Below are 18,037 nucleotides of genomic sequence, written 5' to 3' on the forward strand. Positions count from 1 at the left end.
ACACAACCAGTACAGCTATTTTGTTATCTTTGCCATTTTATTTCCAAAGTTGCAGCTTATGTTGGGTGAACCTTCCCAAAGGAGATAATTTCACTAATGTCCATTTCATTCATTTTAAATTCATTCATTTAAAATTCAGTTTCATTAATTTCCATTGTGGAAGTTTAGGTGATGAACAAAAATCAATGGAGTTACTTTAGAGCCTCATGGGTTAGTGGTCTCTGAATAGTGATTTTGTTTGATTCACCTCAGCTGATGATAGGAATTCCATGCAGCAAACGATCACTGAGTACCTGTTTTGTGGAAGGAAGGCACTGGTGTACACAAATGGAGGCTGTGGACTTCATATGTCGTACCTGGTTTCAGACTTTGCTGTGGGCTGCCTGTATCTGACTGGATATTAGTTTCTTAGGCTATTTTCACAAGGACCGTTCTATCCACATCAGCACATGTAGTGCCCTGTGATGCAAAATGACTCCACTGATGGAAATGCCTTTCTCCTCTTTCTCTGCCTTTTGCCAAGGCTAAGGGAGCTGAAGGAGACATTAGGTAAAGGGACTGAAGAAAATGTAACAGACAGCAGCTCTAAACAGAATGACCTCTAGGAGATTTGCTAAGAGGAGGTCCTTCTGGGCTGAGTCAAAGTTTCCATTATTTTGGAGATCTTCTGGAATCTTCTGCTTTGTCTGTCATTCTGCCCTCCCTCAGGGTCCATAGCAGGGTACACATTACCTTTTCAAAAGCCACTTATCACTTTGCATGGCCACTGTGAATGTTCATGTCTCTCACACATATTGTGAACTCCTTGAGGGAAGGAACTCTGCCCTGGACTTGTTTGTAACCCCTGTCCCTAGCTTAGTAGATATAAGAGGACTTGCTTAAATAGTATTTTAATAAAGAGCCCTGTGTCCTCTACAGTTAAAGATAAAGCAGGGAGTAGTTACAGTCTTGTGGGAAAGGTGGGAAAATTTGGGAAGATGATAAAATCTGTTCCCTGATTCTTCTGGTGCCTGCTGGTATCTTCTCTAGGCTGATAAACAAGTGTCATTTCCGGTAAGGAAGGGATGCTGTCCTGCTGTCAGGCACACAGACGCTGAGGCACACTGCTGCCCTGAGCTTTCCATCTTTTTAACTTAATAATCCTCAACATTTTGGAGAGAAATCTTTTGATTTCCTTCAAGGTGTACATGGAAATTTTACCAAGATAGATCATATTCTGGGCCATCAATTACATTTCAATGAATATGAAAAGATTAAAATCCTACAAAGAATGGTCTCTGATCACAATGGAAATAAATTAGATATAAATAAGAAAAAGATATTTAGAAAATCCCCAAGCATTTGGAAACTAAGTAATACAATTAAAATGTCCCAAAAAGATGTGGTAAATATTTGAAAAAGAAAATTTATGAGATGCAATTAAAATAGCGTTTAGGGGAAATTTTATAGCACCAAACACCTACATTAGAAAAGAAGAAACATCTTACTCAATATCTTCAGCTCCCATTTGAAGAAAGAAGTAAAAGAAGAGCAAAGTAAACCCAAAGTAAACAGAAGAAAGGAAATAATAAAGAATATAAATCAATGAGATAGAAAACAATAAAACAATGAGGACAAATCAATAAAACCAAAAGCTGTTTTGTTAAGGAGAAAAATTAAAATGAGAATCTGTAGCCAGTCTTATCAGCAAATAAGAGAAAAGACACAAATTACTAATATCAGGAATAAGAGAGGTAACATCACTATGGATTCTATACACCCTAAAGGGATAATAAAAGAATGTTCTGGCTGGGCACGGTGGCTCATGCCTGTAATCCCAGCACTTTGGGAGTCTGAGGTGGGCAGATCACTTGAACTCAGGAGTTTAAGACCAGCCTGGCCAATATGGTGAAATCCCGTCTCTACTAAAAATACAAAAATTAGCTGGGCATGGTGGTGCGTGCCTCTGGTCCCAGCTACTCAGGAGACTGAGGTGGGAGAATCACTTGAACCCAGGAGATGGAGGTTGCAGTGGGCCGAGATCATGCCACTGCACTCCAGCCTGGGAGACAGAGTGAGACTCTGTATCAAAAAAAAAGAAAGAAAAAAAAAAAAAGAATGTTCTAAAAACTTCATGCTTTGATGCTAACAAACATTCAACAACTTAAATGTACACATTTCTTGAAAGATACAAATGAGCAAAGTTCACTCACAAAATACATACTATGAATAGCTCTCTATTAAAGACGTTGAAGTTGCAATTAAAATCCTTCCTTAAAAAACAAAAAACAAAAAACTTCAGGCCTACATGGCTTCACTGGTGAATTTTACCAAATGTTTAAGAAGTAGTGACACCAGTTGTACACAAACTCTCCCAGAAAAGGAAAGAGATAGAACTCTTTCTCAACTCATCCAGTGAGGCCAGCATTACCTTCCTACCAGACAACAACATGACTAGAAAAGGAAACTACCAACCAATGTCCCTCATAAACATAGATGCAAAAATTCTTATCAAAACTTTATTAAACTGAATCCAACAATATATAAAAAGGATAATAGATCATGACCCAGTGAGTTTCCCCTCCCAGGAATGCAAAGTTAGTTTAACATTTTAAAACTGATCAATGTAAGTAAATATATCAACAATTTAAAAAGTAAGAATCATACTATCATCTCAATTGATGCAATAAGAGCATTTGACAAATCCAACACCTATTCCTGATAAAAACTCTCAACAAACTTGGAATAGAAGGGCACTTCATCCACCAGATAAAGGATTTACCTTTATCAGACAAGAAAAACCTAGACTCATCCCTACTTAATGGCGAAAGACTGAATGCTTTGTCCCTGAGAATAGGAACAAGACAAAGATTTATGTTATCACTTCTCTTCATCATTGTCCTGAAGGTTCTAATCAGTATGATAAGGAAAAATAAATAAATGTAATAAAAGACATTCAGATTTGAAAGGAAAAAATAAACTCTCAATTCACTAATGACATTTTGTTAAAAATGTGATAAAAATCTACAAAAAAACTATTAGAACTACTATGTGCATTTAGCAAGGTTGCAAGATAAAAGGTCACTATACAAAAATCAGCTACAATTCTATGTACTAGCAACAATTGGAGATTGAAATTTTAAAAAGCCACTTACAATAGTGAAAAAATGTCAAATACTTTGGGATTCATCTGTCAGAAGATGTACAGGACGAGTAAACTGAAAATGTCAAAATATTCATGAGAGAAATTAAAGATCTAAATAAATGGAGATATATACTTTGTTGGTAGATCAAAAGACTCAATAGTATTATAATGTCAATTCTCTCAAAAAAAAATTTTTTTTTGAGACAGAGTCTCTCTCTGTCACTCCAGGCTGGAGCGATCTCAGTTCACTGCAACCTCCATCTCCTAGGTTCAAGAAATTCTCCTGCCTCAGCCTCCTGAGTAGCTGGGATTACAGGTGCCCACCACCATGCCCAGCTAATTTTTGTATTTTTAGTAGAGACAGAGTTTCACTATGTTGGCCAGTCTGGTATTGAACTCCTGACTTTAAGTGATCCACACACCTTGGCCTCCCAAAGTGCTGGGATTATAGGCCTGAGCCACCATGCCTGGCCAATTCTCTCAAAACTGATCTAAAGAGTCAATGCAGTCTGCAGAAATTTTTGTTAGAATGTACTAGTAAATGTATGTAATAATTTACATACTTTATAAGGAAATATAAGTTATCTTAAAAAGCCAACACCTTTGAAAAATAACATAGTTGGAAGACTTACATTACCTGACTTCAAGGGGAATGTTAAAGCTAGACTAGTCAAAACAGTGCAGTATTGGCATAAAAATAGACAGATCAATGGAAAAGAACAGAGTCCAGAAATAGGCCCCCACACATACAATCATTTGTTTTTTCACAAAGCTGCAAAGGCTATTTAGTGGAGAAAGGACAGTCTTTTTAATAAATGGTGTTGGAAAAATTACGTATTTTTATTTAAAAAAATAACCTCATTTCATACATCACAATATACACAAATATTAACTCAAAGTGAATGAAGCCTACTTGTAATGTCATGTAAATGTAAAACAAAAACTATAAAATTCCTAGAAGAAAACATGCAAGAAAATTTCTGTGACCTTGGGTTAGGCAAAGATTTCTTAGATATACAACCCACAAGTGAAAAGCTGATAAACTGTGCATCATCAGAAATACCTTCTGGTCTTTGAAGAATGGTGTTAAGATAATGAAAATTACATAAAGAAGCTCAAAAACATAGCATTCAGATTATATAAAGAACCTCAAAAACACATTATTAGAAAACAAATAATGCACTTTAAAAATGGGCCCAAGATTTGAACGGAAACTTTACCAAAGATGCCACACAAATGGCAGATGAGCAAGTGAGCTGATTCTCAGCATAATTAGTCATTGGGGAAATGAAAATTAAGGTGATTTCGGACCACATACTTATTAGAATGTTTAAAATTTAAAAGTCTGAACATACCAAGGACAGGATATATCCATAAAGTAAGGATAGGGAGGAACTGGGACTCTCATCCACTGCCAGTGAGAAGGTAAAATGGTACAACCAATTTGGAAAACAGTTTAACAGGTTCTTTAAAAATTGAATATCCTTCTTCCATATGACCCAATCACTCAATTTCCTGTTATTTAGCAACAAAAAAAAAAAATGAAAGCATATGTTCATACAAAGACTTATATACAAATGTTTCTTGCAGTTTTATATATCATAAGTAAACTGGAAACAAGCCAAATGTTTATCACCAAGTAAATGAATAAGCAACTTGTGGTGTATTCATGTAATGGAATACTAGTAAGAAAAAATATGAAACAAACTACTGGTGCATGCAACAACATGAATTAATCCCAAAATAACTAGGCTGAGTGAAAAAAGTTAAGCAAAAAACAAAGAATACCTAGGAATTGCAAACCAATCTCAAGTGACAGAAAGCAGATCAGTCAGCAATTGCCTGGCTTAGGCAGTGGGGCAGGAGGAAGGGCGTGAGAAAACATTTGGAGGGGGTGGATGTGTTCAGTCTTGACTGTGGTCATAGTTTTATGAGTGTTATCCAGAAGTCAAAACTTATTAAATCTTGCAATTTAAACATGTATAACTTTTGCATATGAATCAAAGGAGTTTTATCTATACCTGCTAATATGGAAAAATTTCCAAAATACGTTTTATATAGAAAAAGAGAGAAGGCTTATAGCAGTATTTATGGTATACCACATTAGTTGTTTGGCATTTTTTTAGAGACATCCATATGTAGTCTGGTCATTGAATGAAATTTCTGAGAGGGTTCACAAGAAACTGTCAATAGCAGTTCTTTGTAGGTAAAGGGAACTGAGGTTTTATGGGGGTTTAGAAGGAAAATAATCTTGTCTTTCATTTTGCACAGTTCTATACTATTTGAAGGTTTTACATGATTTACATATTACTTTTATAAAAACGATTCTCCAAAAAAGGGATCTGGAAAGACTTGGGCAAAAAAGAAACATTGTAAGAGTAATTTCTGCCCAAAGCAAATGGTACTGGGGTTAGTGCTCAGTGTCTATGTAGGTATCTGTAAAGCTTGACAGTTGTATGTCTTCTGGAATTTGACTTTGTGTTTTACTAAATCACACATACAAAAGCTTGAACATCGGTGAAAACTGCTGCACTGCTGCATATATTAGGGTGGAGACTGCTATGTGCCCCCCAATGTTTCAGAGCGCTTCCTGCCTTCCCATCTCTCTTCTGCTGTATCTTTTCCTTGTAGAGATCTCATGGTAGTCAGACTTCTTACAGGATGGATGAAGGGTCTTAGTATGAGTTTCATTTCCTACCTTCCTGATGAATCACACAGCTTCACTTCTGCCACACTCTGAAGGGCTGCCCAGGTTTGAGTGGAAGGGGCATGTTCCCCATTTCTTGATGGAATGTCCAGGGGTTCATGGACACATTTTCAAACCCTCACAGAGACCTTTTTTTCTAAAGATAGTGTATGCATGTGCCCTTTCCCACTTCCTCATCATCCAGCCCGCTGCCTGGAATGTGGCTTTTCCCAGGCTGGACCATGCGGCTGCCTCCAGGCCCTGCCCAGGAACAAGATGGAAGGGCTCTGGGTCATGTTGGAACATCACAGCAGCCCCTCCACACCTACTTAAGCTCTGGCTGCTAGTTTGTTTGAGAAAATGTAATTTCGAGTTTTCCATCACTCAAAGCCAAACCTAATCCATAATGATGAGCAAAGTCAGCAGGACTCGATAGTGAAGGCCCTAAAAGGATTGGTCAGTAAGAGTAATCTGATGAGAACACAGGAAAAACAGCATTCTACCAGCCTACCACTCTTGAAAATGTGGGGTTATTTTATTGACCTTGCAGGGAGAAATCCAATGTTGACTTGTGATGGGTAAAGTCCTCAAGCATTGGGCTACCTTTGTTGGATTTGAATTGCTGTGAGTCTAATGCATGTCTGGGGGTAGTGTGTGTGTCTTGAGGGTGGTGAAGCTGAGAGCCTGAGACGTATGTTTATCTGGCTTATCTCATTAGATTCTTGGATCAAAACTCACAAATTCTGAAATCAGAGCACTTTCATCACCTCTTAACCCAAAGCAGCTTTTCGAATCATAAATGAGATTTGGGGGCAGATTCCAAGGGCTGCTTAAGGTAGGCAATTATTCAAGTGGGAGAATTATATGATGAGTAGTTATACATAATTTATATATGAGTAACACAAGTTCAACCCACTCCCACTAGGATTAATATTTTTCTGTGTAAAATATTCATGCAGTTGCTTTTTTGAGGAAAAAAACTTAACAAAATGCCTCTGAAATTATTTTGTGAATTGCCTATTATTTGCCCATTGGTCAACTGGAGTTTTCCTCTGTGTGGTATCTATTTGTTTCTTTCTAAATCAAGGGTTCTAGCAGAATTAATTTTGGTGCATCAAATGTCAGTCTTAGAAAATCATAAATGTTCCCTGTTGGGTATTGCCAGATGTTGGGCATATCAAAAGATGAATAATCTTTTGGTTGATAATTGCTAGAGAGACTTATGGTTTACTGACCTGCTGGGTACCTGCAGATTTATTGACTTAGTGCTAATTAAATTGTTGTCTGCTGTTTTTGAGATTCTGCCATAGAATCATGCCTGTCATTAGCACAGACTTTGTGCAGGAGGCTTGAATTGGATTGACACAGACCTTTTTCCTAAGTGCTTCCCTGGAGTGGGGCAGAGGTGAGGAGAGAGGAGAGTGGGATGGCTTCACAGAGGTTAAAGATGTACATACAAAAACTTCAACTTGGGCACTTGTTTTAGTTTCTTGGGGTTTTGTTTGTTTGTTCTTTTAAGTTTGGTTTTTGGTTTTCTTAGATTTTGAAGCTGTATATCTAAGCTTGCTGCATGTCCCTCCAGAATTATCTCTTTGAATAGGAGCTTTGTTTGACGGTCATTCTGATTTCTTTCAGCATATAACATTTAGGAAAAATTTAAGTATATACTGTGCTGCATGCTGCTGGGTTGTGAATAGATAAGTCATTTGGGATAACTTTACCAAAAAAAAAAAGTATATGTTTTTCCATTTAGGATATAACTGAAGAAATTACAGGAGTGGAGCTAATCAGCATCCGTGGTCACATCAAGTCTATAAAGTCCCTTTGCATCTGGTTTTTAGGATTAGAGCTGATCAAGAAGCCAAGCTGGGACTTGCAGTCAACTGCTTTGCTCTGCCGGCCACTAAGGATGTGGCCTTTTCACGGGTGACTGAGTGTTCCTCAGCTCCTCAGTTTCCTCCTCTGGAACATCGTGATAGTAATCATACTATCCTATAGGATTGTTGTGAAGATTAAAAGACCACATATGCAAAGCCTTTAGAATAATAAGTAAACATTGGTTGGTATTTGTATTAATCCATTCTTGCTTTGCTACAAAGAAATACCTGAGGCTGGGTAATTTATAAAGAAAAGAGATTTAATTTGCTTATGGTTCTGCAGGCTGTACAGGAAGCATGGCTCAGGAGGCCTCAGGAAACTTACAATCATGGTGGAGGGCAAAGGAGCAGCAGGTTCATCTTACATGGCCAGAGCAGGAGGAAGAGGGCGAGGAGGAAGGGGCTACACACTTTTAAACAACCAGATCTCATGAGAGTTCACTCACTTCCGTGAGAACAGTACCAAGGGGAGTGGTGCTAAACCATTCATGAGCAATCCTCCCCCATGATCCAATCACCTCCCACCAGGTCCCACCTCCAACACCAGGGATTACCATTCAACATGAGATTTGATGGGGACACAGATCCAAACCTTATCAGTATTGTTCATTTTAATTTTTATCATCATCATTAATTGTGTAATAAAACTCACATTTATACTGACCTTTTACAGTTTGCAGAGTTTCACAGCTGACATCTCATTTGACCTCAATTGTCTGTAATGAAATTGTGTACTAATTTTGCCATTCTGTTTTAGAGATGAGGAAACTGAGGTTAGAAAGGTTAAAAATCTTTCTCAAATGACTACTAAGTGATCAAAGCTGAAACTCATAATGAGCTCTGCTGAATCCAATCTTAACTCTCTATTTACTGCTTCACCCTGCTTTTCCATAGTATCGTCAAATTCAGAACCAGAGGAAATCTCAGAAAACATTTAATTTGCGCCTTTCATTATATGGATGGAAAAAATGAGGCTCAGAAATAATGAAGACTTGCCTAAAATCACATATCTTGGAGCAGACCCAGAATTCCTGATTACTATCTAAAAGCCCTTTTTCCACTTCCATATATCAGATAGTAAAAATTCCAGTAAGGCATTGAGGAAGTGGTGATAACATTCCCACACAAAGAATAAGGTTTTCTTTTAGTAACTTGAGATTCTTAATGTCATTGCTTTTCTGCAAGCCAACCGTTATAAAATTGCTGTAAAAGCCAAATAACATCCTTTCCATCAATGAGTTATTGTTGTACATAGAGGATTCCTGTAATTTCCCTTTTGTAGCAAGACTTCAGTTTCATCTAGTAATTTCTCTCTGTCTCATGGAAAACAGAGAATGTTATGGTGTGATCATTCTCATGTTTAGTGTTTCCAGGAGCTATGAGGTGTGTCTGAAGCACAAGGAGGTCAGTTTTCACATGTGGCTTCTGGAAGCAGAAAAGGAATAAGGACATGTTGGAACATGTTTCATCTTGCAACCTCAGCAGAATAAGTGCATATGGTTTTGTGGTAGCAGTTTTCTTATGCATTTCAGGACAGAGCCAAATAAAAGTCCATTTGGTACAAACGATAGGTATCAAATTTTGCATAAAGTCAGCTCTTTCAAGCCTGAGCCTGTGTTCTGGGAGACACAGGGAAGAAGTAATGTCTAAAGCAAGTGTGTATGACTGGTGTAAACAGTGCTTTAAAGATAGACAAACAAACCAAACAAAAGCAGGTGTCTACCACCATGCCTAAAGGGGTGATCTAATTGCTCATTAGAATGGAAACATTTCTGGGAAGGGCTTCATCTCCCAACTCGACACCAGATTACTCTTCCCCTCTGACTAATGGGAAGGGCATTTCTGAAAGGTGACCTTCCAGCTTTCAAATATCTCAAGACCTTTCCCACCTTAGAGCCTTCACTCATCCTGTCTTTCCATCTGCAATGCTCCTTCCATGCCTGGGCACATCTCACACCCATCAAAAATGTTTTCCTTGACCACTCCATTTAAAATAGGTCACCCAGCCCTGTTCTTTAAATTCACATCCTAGGCCAGGTGCAGTGGCTCATGCCTGTAATCCCAGTACTTTGGGACGCCGTGGTGGGTGGATCACCTGAAGCCAGGAGTTTGAGACCAGCCTGACCAACATGCTGAAACTCCATCTCTACTAAAAATACAAAAATTAGCTGGTTGTGGTGGCAGGTACCTGGGAGGCTGAGGCAGGAGAATTGCTAGAACCCAGGAGACGGAGGTTGCAGTGAGCCAAGATGGTGCCACTGCACTCCTGCCTGGGTGACAAAGCAAGACTCCATCTCAAAAAAAAAAAGAAAAAAAAGAAAAAAATTATATCCTATTTGCTCCTTGTACAGCACTTATCACAACCTGAAATTACTTGCTGTTGTTGCAGTGGATAGTCTATTTCTCCAGCTAGATGTTAATATCCATGAATGGAAATAACATTTAGCCTAAATTCAGTGCCCGGAAGGTGCTCAGTAAACATGTGCTGAAAGAAGATAGTCGGTTTGGTCAATCAGACAGAGATGTGAGATCATTGCTGAAGAGTTAAATTTAACTGAAGCATTTAGAAAAAAAAATTGAACTAGATGAAATTATGGTATGGCTATAAATCATCAGCAGCGATGGGTGTTTTTGTTTTTGTTTTGTTTTGAGACAGAGTTTCACTCTTGTTGCCCAAGCTGGAGTGCAATGGCGCAATCTCGGCTCACTGCCACCTCTGCCTCCTGGGTTCAAGCAATTCTCCTTTCTCAGCCTCCCAAGTAGCTGGGATTACAGGTGCCTGCCACCACACCCCGCTAATTTTTTGTATTTTTAGTAGAAATGGGGTTTCACCAGGTTAGCCAGGTTGGTCTCGAACTCCTGACCTCAGGTAATCTGCCCGCCTCAGCCTCCCAAAGTGCTGGGATTACAGGCGTGAGCCACCATGCCTGGCCAGCAGCTGATGTTTTTAAACCACAGTTGATTTATTTAAATTTGTCCTAGAAGTGTAATTCCAATGTCATAAGTAGCTTATCTTTTGAAATCAAAGTAAAACCGATTTGAAATCAAAGTAAAACCACATGTGTGTAGTCATAGCTCTAAATCCCTCCAACTCTCTCCAGATTTAGGAGAGGAAGCTGGTTTATAGTGATCTTTGGCCTGCTCTGGGTCCACCTTTCATTTTTCTTGCATTGGTATAGCTTGTAGATATTGATCTATATCTACATTCATATCTATCTATATGTATACTCTCCTATCAAAATTTCACATATATGGAATGAATGTACATATTCTACTGTCCAATCCTTCCAGATCTAGATGTGGAACTTAGTCTGGTTCTATTCCCTGATCCAGATGTGGAACCCAAGTACATACAAACACATAAACTGTGTTGCCCTTCCCCACTTTCATATTCCCACTCTTTTCTTTTGTAGGAGTTCACTCTCTCTTGTCAAGTTATTCCTTAGGGATTTTACCATAAACTCTAAGCTACTTTTTAAGGTATTTTTCTCAGGCAAAACCAATTCCATCTCTAAAAGAAATTCTGGTGCTGGTAAAATAATTTATTATTAACAGTTCGTTGCATTAGTTAAAGTTCATTTGGTTTTAAATAACAGAATCCAAATTAAGCTGAGGTAAGCAGGTTAAGGAATTTATTGTAAGGATACCATCATTTCTTTTTCTTTCTTTCTTTCTTTTTTTACCTCAAGGATACTGTGGTTTTAAGGGAACTTAAGGAAGAACTAAATAGCTAGACCTTAAGACAGTGTCTCATTGTAAAAATGCAGATGTTAGATGCATAGTCTCTGAGGATCACAGGTAATTCCTATAGAAGGAGAAATTAGTGTGACCTGAACAGACACCCCCAGAAATGTTTATGGTGTGACCTAATGAGTGTACAAGATTTTATTCCATTTCTAGAGATCAAGTTCGAGTGAGTCACTGGCAACAGAACACTTCACAGACTCCAGAGCACAGCCACAGAAAATCATTTTCAATTTTTAGAAAATGTAGTCATTGTTTCACCTTATTTTTTAAAAACTCTTTTACCATGCAAGTGAAATATGCATGAGAGTGAGAAGAAACGCTTTTTTTTTTTTTGATACGGAGTCTCACCCTGTCACCTGGATTGGAGTGCAGTGGCGCGATCTCGGCTCACTGCAACCTCTGCCTCCCGGGTTCGAGCGATTCTCCTGCCTCAGCCTCCCTGCAAGTAGCTGGGACTACAGGCACACACCACCATGCCCGGCTAATTTTTGTATTTTTAGTAGAGATGGGGTTTCACCATATTGGCCAGGCTGGTCTCAAACTCCTGACCTCAGGCGATCCGCCCGCCTCGGCCTCCCAAAGTGCTGGGATTACAGGCATGAGCCACCGCGCCTGACCAATAATTCATTTTTAAACAAAATGGTGCCAGAAATTACCTTGACCTTTGAAGTGATCATCTTAAAAGCTTCTTTATTCTAATGAAGTTGTCGTTTTTAGCATTTTTTTGGTACACGCACTCTGTCCCTATGAGGGATGTAATAAATACTTCACTCCTACAAAACATGAGATATATTATATACTATCTTATTACAGATGAGAGAATTCAGGCTTAGAAAAGTAAAGTGACTCAGCTAAGATTTCGTATCTAGTAAATATTTGTAAGAATATTCATTCATGGTTCAGGCTCCAAAGATATTATTAAAAAGTGTTCTACTTCTAATAAAAAAAATAGTTCCTAAAAAACACAATGACCATGTCTAAGCTCATATTTTTTTGTCCATATGAGAGAAAAGACTTTAAAACATGTATCAGCCCAGTTCCCTTCTGAAGCTGTGGCCCGGCGTTTCATCTTGCAGATGTCGCAGCATCCTCTAGTGGCACAATGAAGACATAGACCTCGAGAGCGATTTTTTTCATTTGAAAACTGAGCCCTTCATTTTCAAGGGTAACAGGGATTAATGGGGGACTTCTAATTAAAAATAAAATGACCAGATGTTTATCATCTCTATTTCAAAAACTCCACTAAAATGGAGATAACAAGATTAAAATGTTATTAATCCACAGAGGCAAAGAGAACTGGAGACGATCCCATAGGGCAGTGGTCCCCAACTTTTTGGCACCAGGGACCAGTTTCATGGAAGACAATTTTTCCACGTTCCAGGGTGCGGGAGGAGAAGATGGTTTCAGGATGATTCAAGCACCTTACATTTATTGTGAACTTTATTTCTACTGTTACATTGTAATATATAATGAAATCATTACACGACTCTCCCACCGTAGAATCTGTGGGAGCCCTGAACTTGTTTTCTTGCAACTAGATGGACCCATCTGGGGCTGATGGGAGACAAGTGACACCTGAAGTGTGTCGTTTATGTCCAGTCTACTCCATAATCTCATTTTGGTCGCTGTCACTGCAGAAAACCCTGCTTCACAAGGATAGGGTGTTGGAAATGGAAACAGGCTTTTCAGTGCTTTTGTGGCAATTTTAGGATATTCGGCATTGACTTTAATCCAGAACATACGGAGATTTGAAGTTGTCTCAAACACACTTTTTTTTTTTTTTTTTTGAGATGGAGTCTCGCTCTTTTTGCCCAGGTTGGAGTGCAATGGCGCGATCTCAGCTCACTGCAACCTCCGCCTCCTGGATTCAAGTGATTCTCCTGCCTCAGCCTCCCGAGTAGCTGGGATTACAGGCATGAGATACCATGCCCAGCAAATATTTTGTATTTTTAATAGAGACGGGGTTTCACTATGTTGGCCAGGCTGGTCTTGAATTCCTGACCTTGTGATCCACCAACGTGTTAAACATACTTTTAAGGGCACCAAATGCAGCTGTGCAACTGAAGTACATCAACTCACTTTCCCCTATAAAGCCTGCCACCAGATGCAGCTTGTCACCTGCCACTCACTGATAGGGTTTTGATATGAGTCTGCAAGCAGTTGATTTATTTGGTCTCTGTGCCATAAAACCTCCCTACTAATGTTAGTCTGTATTTGCAGCCACTCCCCAGCACTAGCATCACGGCCTCGGCTCCACCTCAGATCACAGGCATTAGATTCTCATAAGAAGTGTGCAACCTAGATCCCTCATGTATAATTTACAATAGGGTTTGCACTCCTATATGAATCTAATGCTGTTGCTGATCTGACGGGAGGCAGTGATGTGAGCAATGAGGAGTGGCTGTAACTACAGATGAAGTTTTACTTGCTCACCTGCGCTCACCTCCTACTGTACCACCTGGATCCTAAGAGGCCACTGACTGGTACCAGTCCATGGCCCAGGGGCTGGGGACCCCAGCCATAGGTGACAAAAGACTTCAATAAAATCCTTAGAAGACAGAAGGAGGACAGATGAGGGTGACTGACCTAACAGAACAGAGGAAGTTAAGATCAGTGGCCTGTACGAGGGACAGCTGATGAAACTGGTTCTGTCTTGCTCTGAAGATCACCTATGGGGTTCAAAGCTTGAAGTCACTATAATCTGTGAGCAGAGAGATGAGGCAAGGGGCTGCAAACTGAGCGGATTCAAATTCTGTTCACCTGGCTATTCACATTGGAGTCAGGAGGTTCATACTCAGGACAGTTTCAGTCCTACTGCTCTGAGCTCAGGGATAGCAGTCCCAGTATAGACTAGGAGGACAAAGGGAGGGAAATGAGGGAAGATCCACACACTGAATGGCGGGTCTTCAACCTCCTTCACGCACTGCTCCCGCGCTCCTTTCTGGAGAAGCCAGAGTACAGCCATTGGAAGTCCCTCAGGAAGAAGGCTGGCTGACTGGTGAGTGTTCTGTGAAGCTAGCCTTCAACAAACCCAGCCCTGCTTGTTTAGGTTTTTCTCTAAAATATGAATAGATGGTCAAAGTGAAGCGGCATCATTTTCTGGGGTAAATACCTGAGATTCCTTGTCTCACGGCCACGGAAAACTAGGACACAGACACACCAAGAGTGAGCTTAAGGTGGAAGTTGAATAGACGAAGGAAAGAGAAGAGCTCCCTCTGCTGCAGAGAGAGGGGTCCTGAATGGGTTTCCGCTTCCATGGTGAAATGCAGGGGGTTTTAGAGACAGTTTGAGAAGGCGGTGTCTGTTTTACATAGGGCATGAAAGATTGGTTAGTGTGCCATTTTATCGGGTGTGAAAAGGTGGCTGCCCACCGAATCTTTTATTATGCACATGGTTCTCTACCTCGCCAGCGCCATGCTGCCTATTTCTTTACAGGTGGTGATAAAAGAGAAGATGGGGCCTCCATGTTGCACATGCCTGGCCCCCGGGTAGCCTTTTCCTCGTGGCACAGCTGCCGTCATTCACCCGTGCAAGCTTCCAGCTTCCAGCTTGCTTAACTATGTTTGCAGCTCGATTTGTTCAGGCTGCTCTTTGTTAGAAAAGAACAATTTCTTGGGCTACTTTTTGTCAGAAGTGAAGCCTTGTCAAGGACTCTTTTACCGTCAATATCTGCGTAAACCATTTCTACCTTCAGTATCAAGAGGTCATCATACATTTCAGGAAAGTCATCACCATGAAAAATGCAAACCAAAACCAACTTAGTGGAAACAAAAGATGCAGGAGAGGGTAAAAAGCTACACTTAAATCAGAAGAGCATGTTATGTAAAAATACATAAATTTTAAAAAGTAGAGACTTCTTCAAAGTTTATAAAGATGGTAACTAAAGTAACAATTCATTATAAATTCTGAAGGCTGAAGTTGCAGAATTTTCATAAATGCTAAACATTTTTTCAAAAACTAGGAGTTGCTCTGAACCTACTCTGGTTCTAGGGGTACCTGCTCCAGCTGTTTTTTGCTCACTTAAACTCTGTCAAATTTAATTTGTTTAAAGTTTTTCTTTTATCAGATGGTATTGTAAGGTTCTTGTATCAGTTTGAATCTCGAGAGCATGCCAACAGACAACATGAGCCAGTGTGGAGAGCAACATGCTGGCTTTTTTTTTTTTTTTTTGAGACGGAGTCTGGCTCTGTCGCCCAGGCTGGAGTGCAGTGGCCGGATGTCAGCTCACTGCAAGCTCCGCCTTCCGGGTTCACGCCATTCTCCTGCCTCAGCCTCCCGAGTAGCTGGGACCACAGGTGCCCGCCACCGCGCCCCGCTAATTTTTTGTATTTTTAGTAGAGACGGGGTTTCACCGTGTTAACCAGGATGGTCTCCATCTCCTGACCTCGTGATCCGCCCGCCTCGGCCTCCCAAAGTGCTGGGATTACAGGCGTGAGCCACCGCGCCCGGCCTAACATGCTGTTTTAATGAGCCCTGGGTGCAGGCGAGCTGAGGCCTAAAATGGCGTCAGCCCCAAGTGAGGACGCGCAAAGGTTTTATAGTCTCCTGTAAACAGGCAGTGTCCTGGTCTGACATACCTGCAACATTGTACCCGGATGGCCTCTTTCTCGATCTTCAGGGGTACTTCTTTCTCCGTCTTCAGCGGTGGTGGTTCTCCTGCCGCTCTCTTCCTGCTTCTGCTATCTTGCTGGCGCACCTGCTCACGCACGCACCCTGCTGACGGCAAGCGGCCTTGCGCAAGCCTTGGGGCTGGGCATGAGAAGTGAGGAGTTACTCATCCTCTTAAGCTCTCGGTCGGGGAGAGAAACTGACAATATCAGAAGTGGGATTCACATAGCGCTTCCAGTGACCCTCCAGGAATACCGAGTGACCCGACAAGGTACTGTGACCACCCTATGGGTTCATTTTGCCCGCTGCCCAGATAGAGACAATTTATCAAGACAGGAAATTGCAATAGAGAAAGAGCTTAATTCATGCAGAGCTGGCTGAACAGAAGAGTGGAGAGTTTTATTATTACCCAAATCAGCCTCCTCCCCGAAAATTTGGAATCCAGACTCTTTCAATGATAGTTGGGGAAAAAGAGGGGAGGTGACTAGGCAATAGGTTCTTGCTCCTGGTTGGTTGGGGGTACAATCATAAGGATGTTGGAGATGGTCCTCATGCACGCTGAGCCGCTTCTGGATGGGGCCGCGGGAGTGGTTGGCAGGTCTGGGTGGAGCCATCAGTCATCAGACAAGCAAAAACCTGAAAAGACATCTGAAAAGGCCAATAATGGGTTCTACAATAGTGAAGTGATTTGCAGGAGTAATTGGGGAAGTTGCATGTCTTGTGACCTCCAGAATAATGGCAGGTAACCATTTATGTCTACACCTTAGCAGAAATCAGGCTCCTCCCACCCTCTTAGCCTGGTGGTCTCTCATCAGCTTTACAAAAGTAGTTGAGCTTTAGAGAAGAGCTATTATCATTTAAACTATAAACTAAATGTCTCCCAAAATTAGATTGGCCCATGCCCAGGAATAATGAAGGGCAGTTTAAAAGGTGCAGGCAAGATGCGGGGTGGTTAAATCAGATTTCTTTCACTGCCATAATTTTCTCACTGTTAGAAGTTTTGCAGAGGGAGTTTCAGTACCCGCCAGCCCACTGTGTCCATTGCTCTCTCACAACTGGGGATTACTGCTAAATTCTCTCTCAGATTCTGAAGCCCCGCGGATTTGTGTTTTGAGCTATCTGAGTTTGGGCAAATTTTTTATCCAAACTGCATTCAGAAGTTGTGACAGAAACTGGACTGGGTCCAGGATCAGATTGGATCCAAGAATTAACTAGCCTGGTCTGACTGGGTCAGACGGCAACTGGCAGTAAATGGCAAAATTGCGGGGGAGGGGGGGGGGCGCGGTGTGAACTTTGGCTTTTGGAAACTCGCAGGGATTTTTGTATTCTATCACCTTTGTTTCTTTTTCTTACATGCTTAGTAGGGAAAATCACTGACAAAGTTGTTCAAGTGGATCTGAGAGCCAAAGGCAAGATTCAATGCAAAAATGAAACCCTTAATTTCTGAAGAGCTGAATATACTCCACCTTCCAGCTATGCCTACATTTACATGGACAAATATGAGTCCCTGGAAGCAGCAAACGCTTACAAAACTGTCAGAATCTTCCTAAAGATGATTTAAAACCACAGTGGAATATTCCAAATGAACAATACCGCACTTGAAGAAGTGCACTTAGAAATGAGGTCTCTAGAATTGGGCTAATCCAGGGATGTCTGTTGTGCTTCTAAAAAGGTTTCAATACTTTTGTTGCCTCTTTTAAAAGACTCTTTACAAAAGGCATATGAAAAGCTTAAAGGACTAGCTGATTTTAAAAAATTGGCATAATTACTCTACCCCAAAGGCCTAAAGAAAGCTGGATTAAATGTTTATAAAAGGTAGGCCCTTTTATAAAGGTAGGCAGTTGGATTGCTTGTTTTTCAGAGCTATCCATGCTGAGTCCAGGCAGAGAGACTATTTCTTTGCCCTACTCCTTAATTGGCTCTGCCTATTTTATTTTCTGTCCCTTTTAGCTAAGACATAGAAGCCAAGTTAAAAAGACCACCTATTGAACTAAA

The sequence above is a fragment of the Rhinopithecus roxellana genome, chromosome 9 (genome assembly GCF_007565055.1).
Source record: "Rhinopithecus roxellana isolate Shanxi Qingling chromosome 9, ASM756505v1, whole genome shotgun sequence".
Lineage (NCBI taxonomy): Eukaryota > Metazoa > Chordata > Mammalia > Primates > Cercopithecidae > Rhinopithecus > Rhinopithecus roxellana.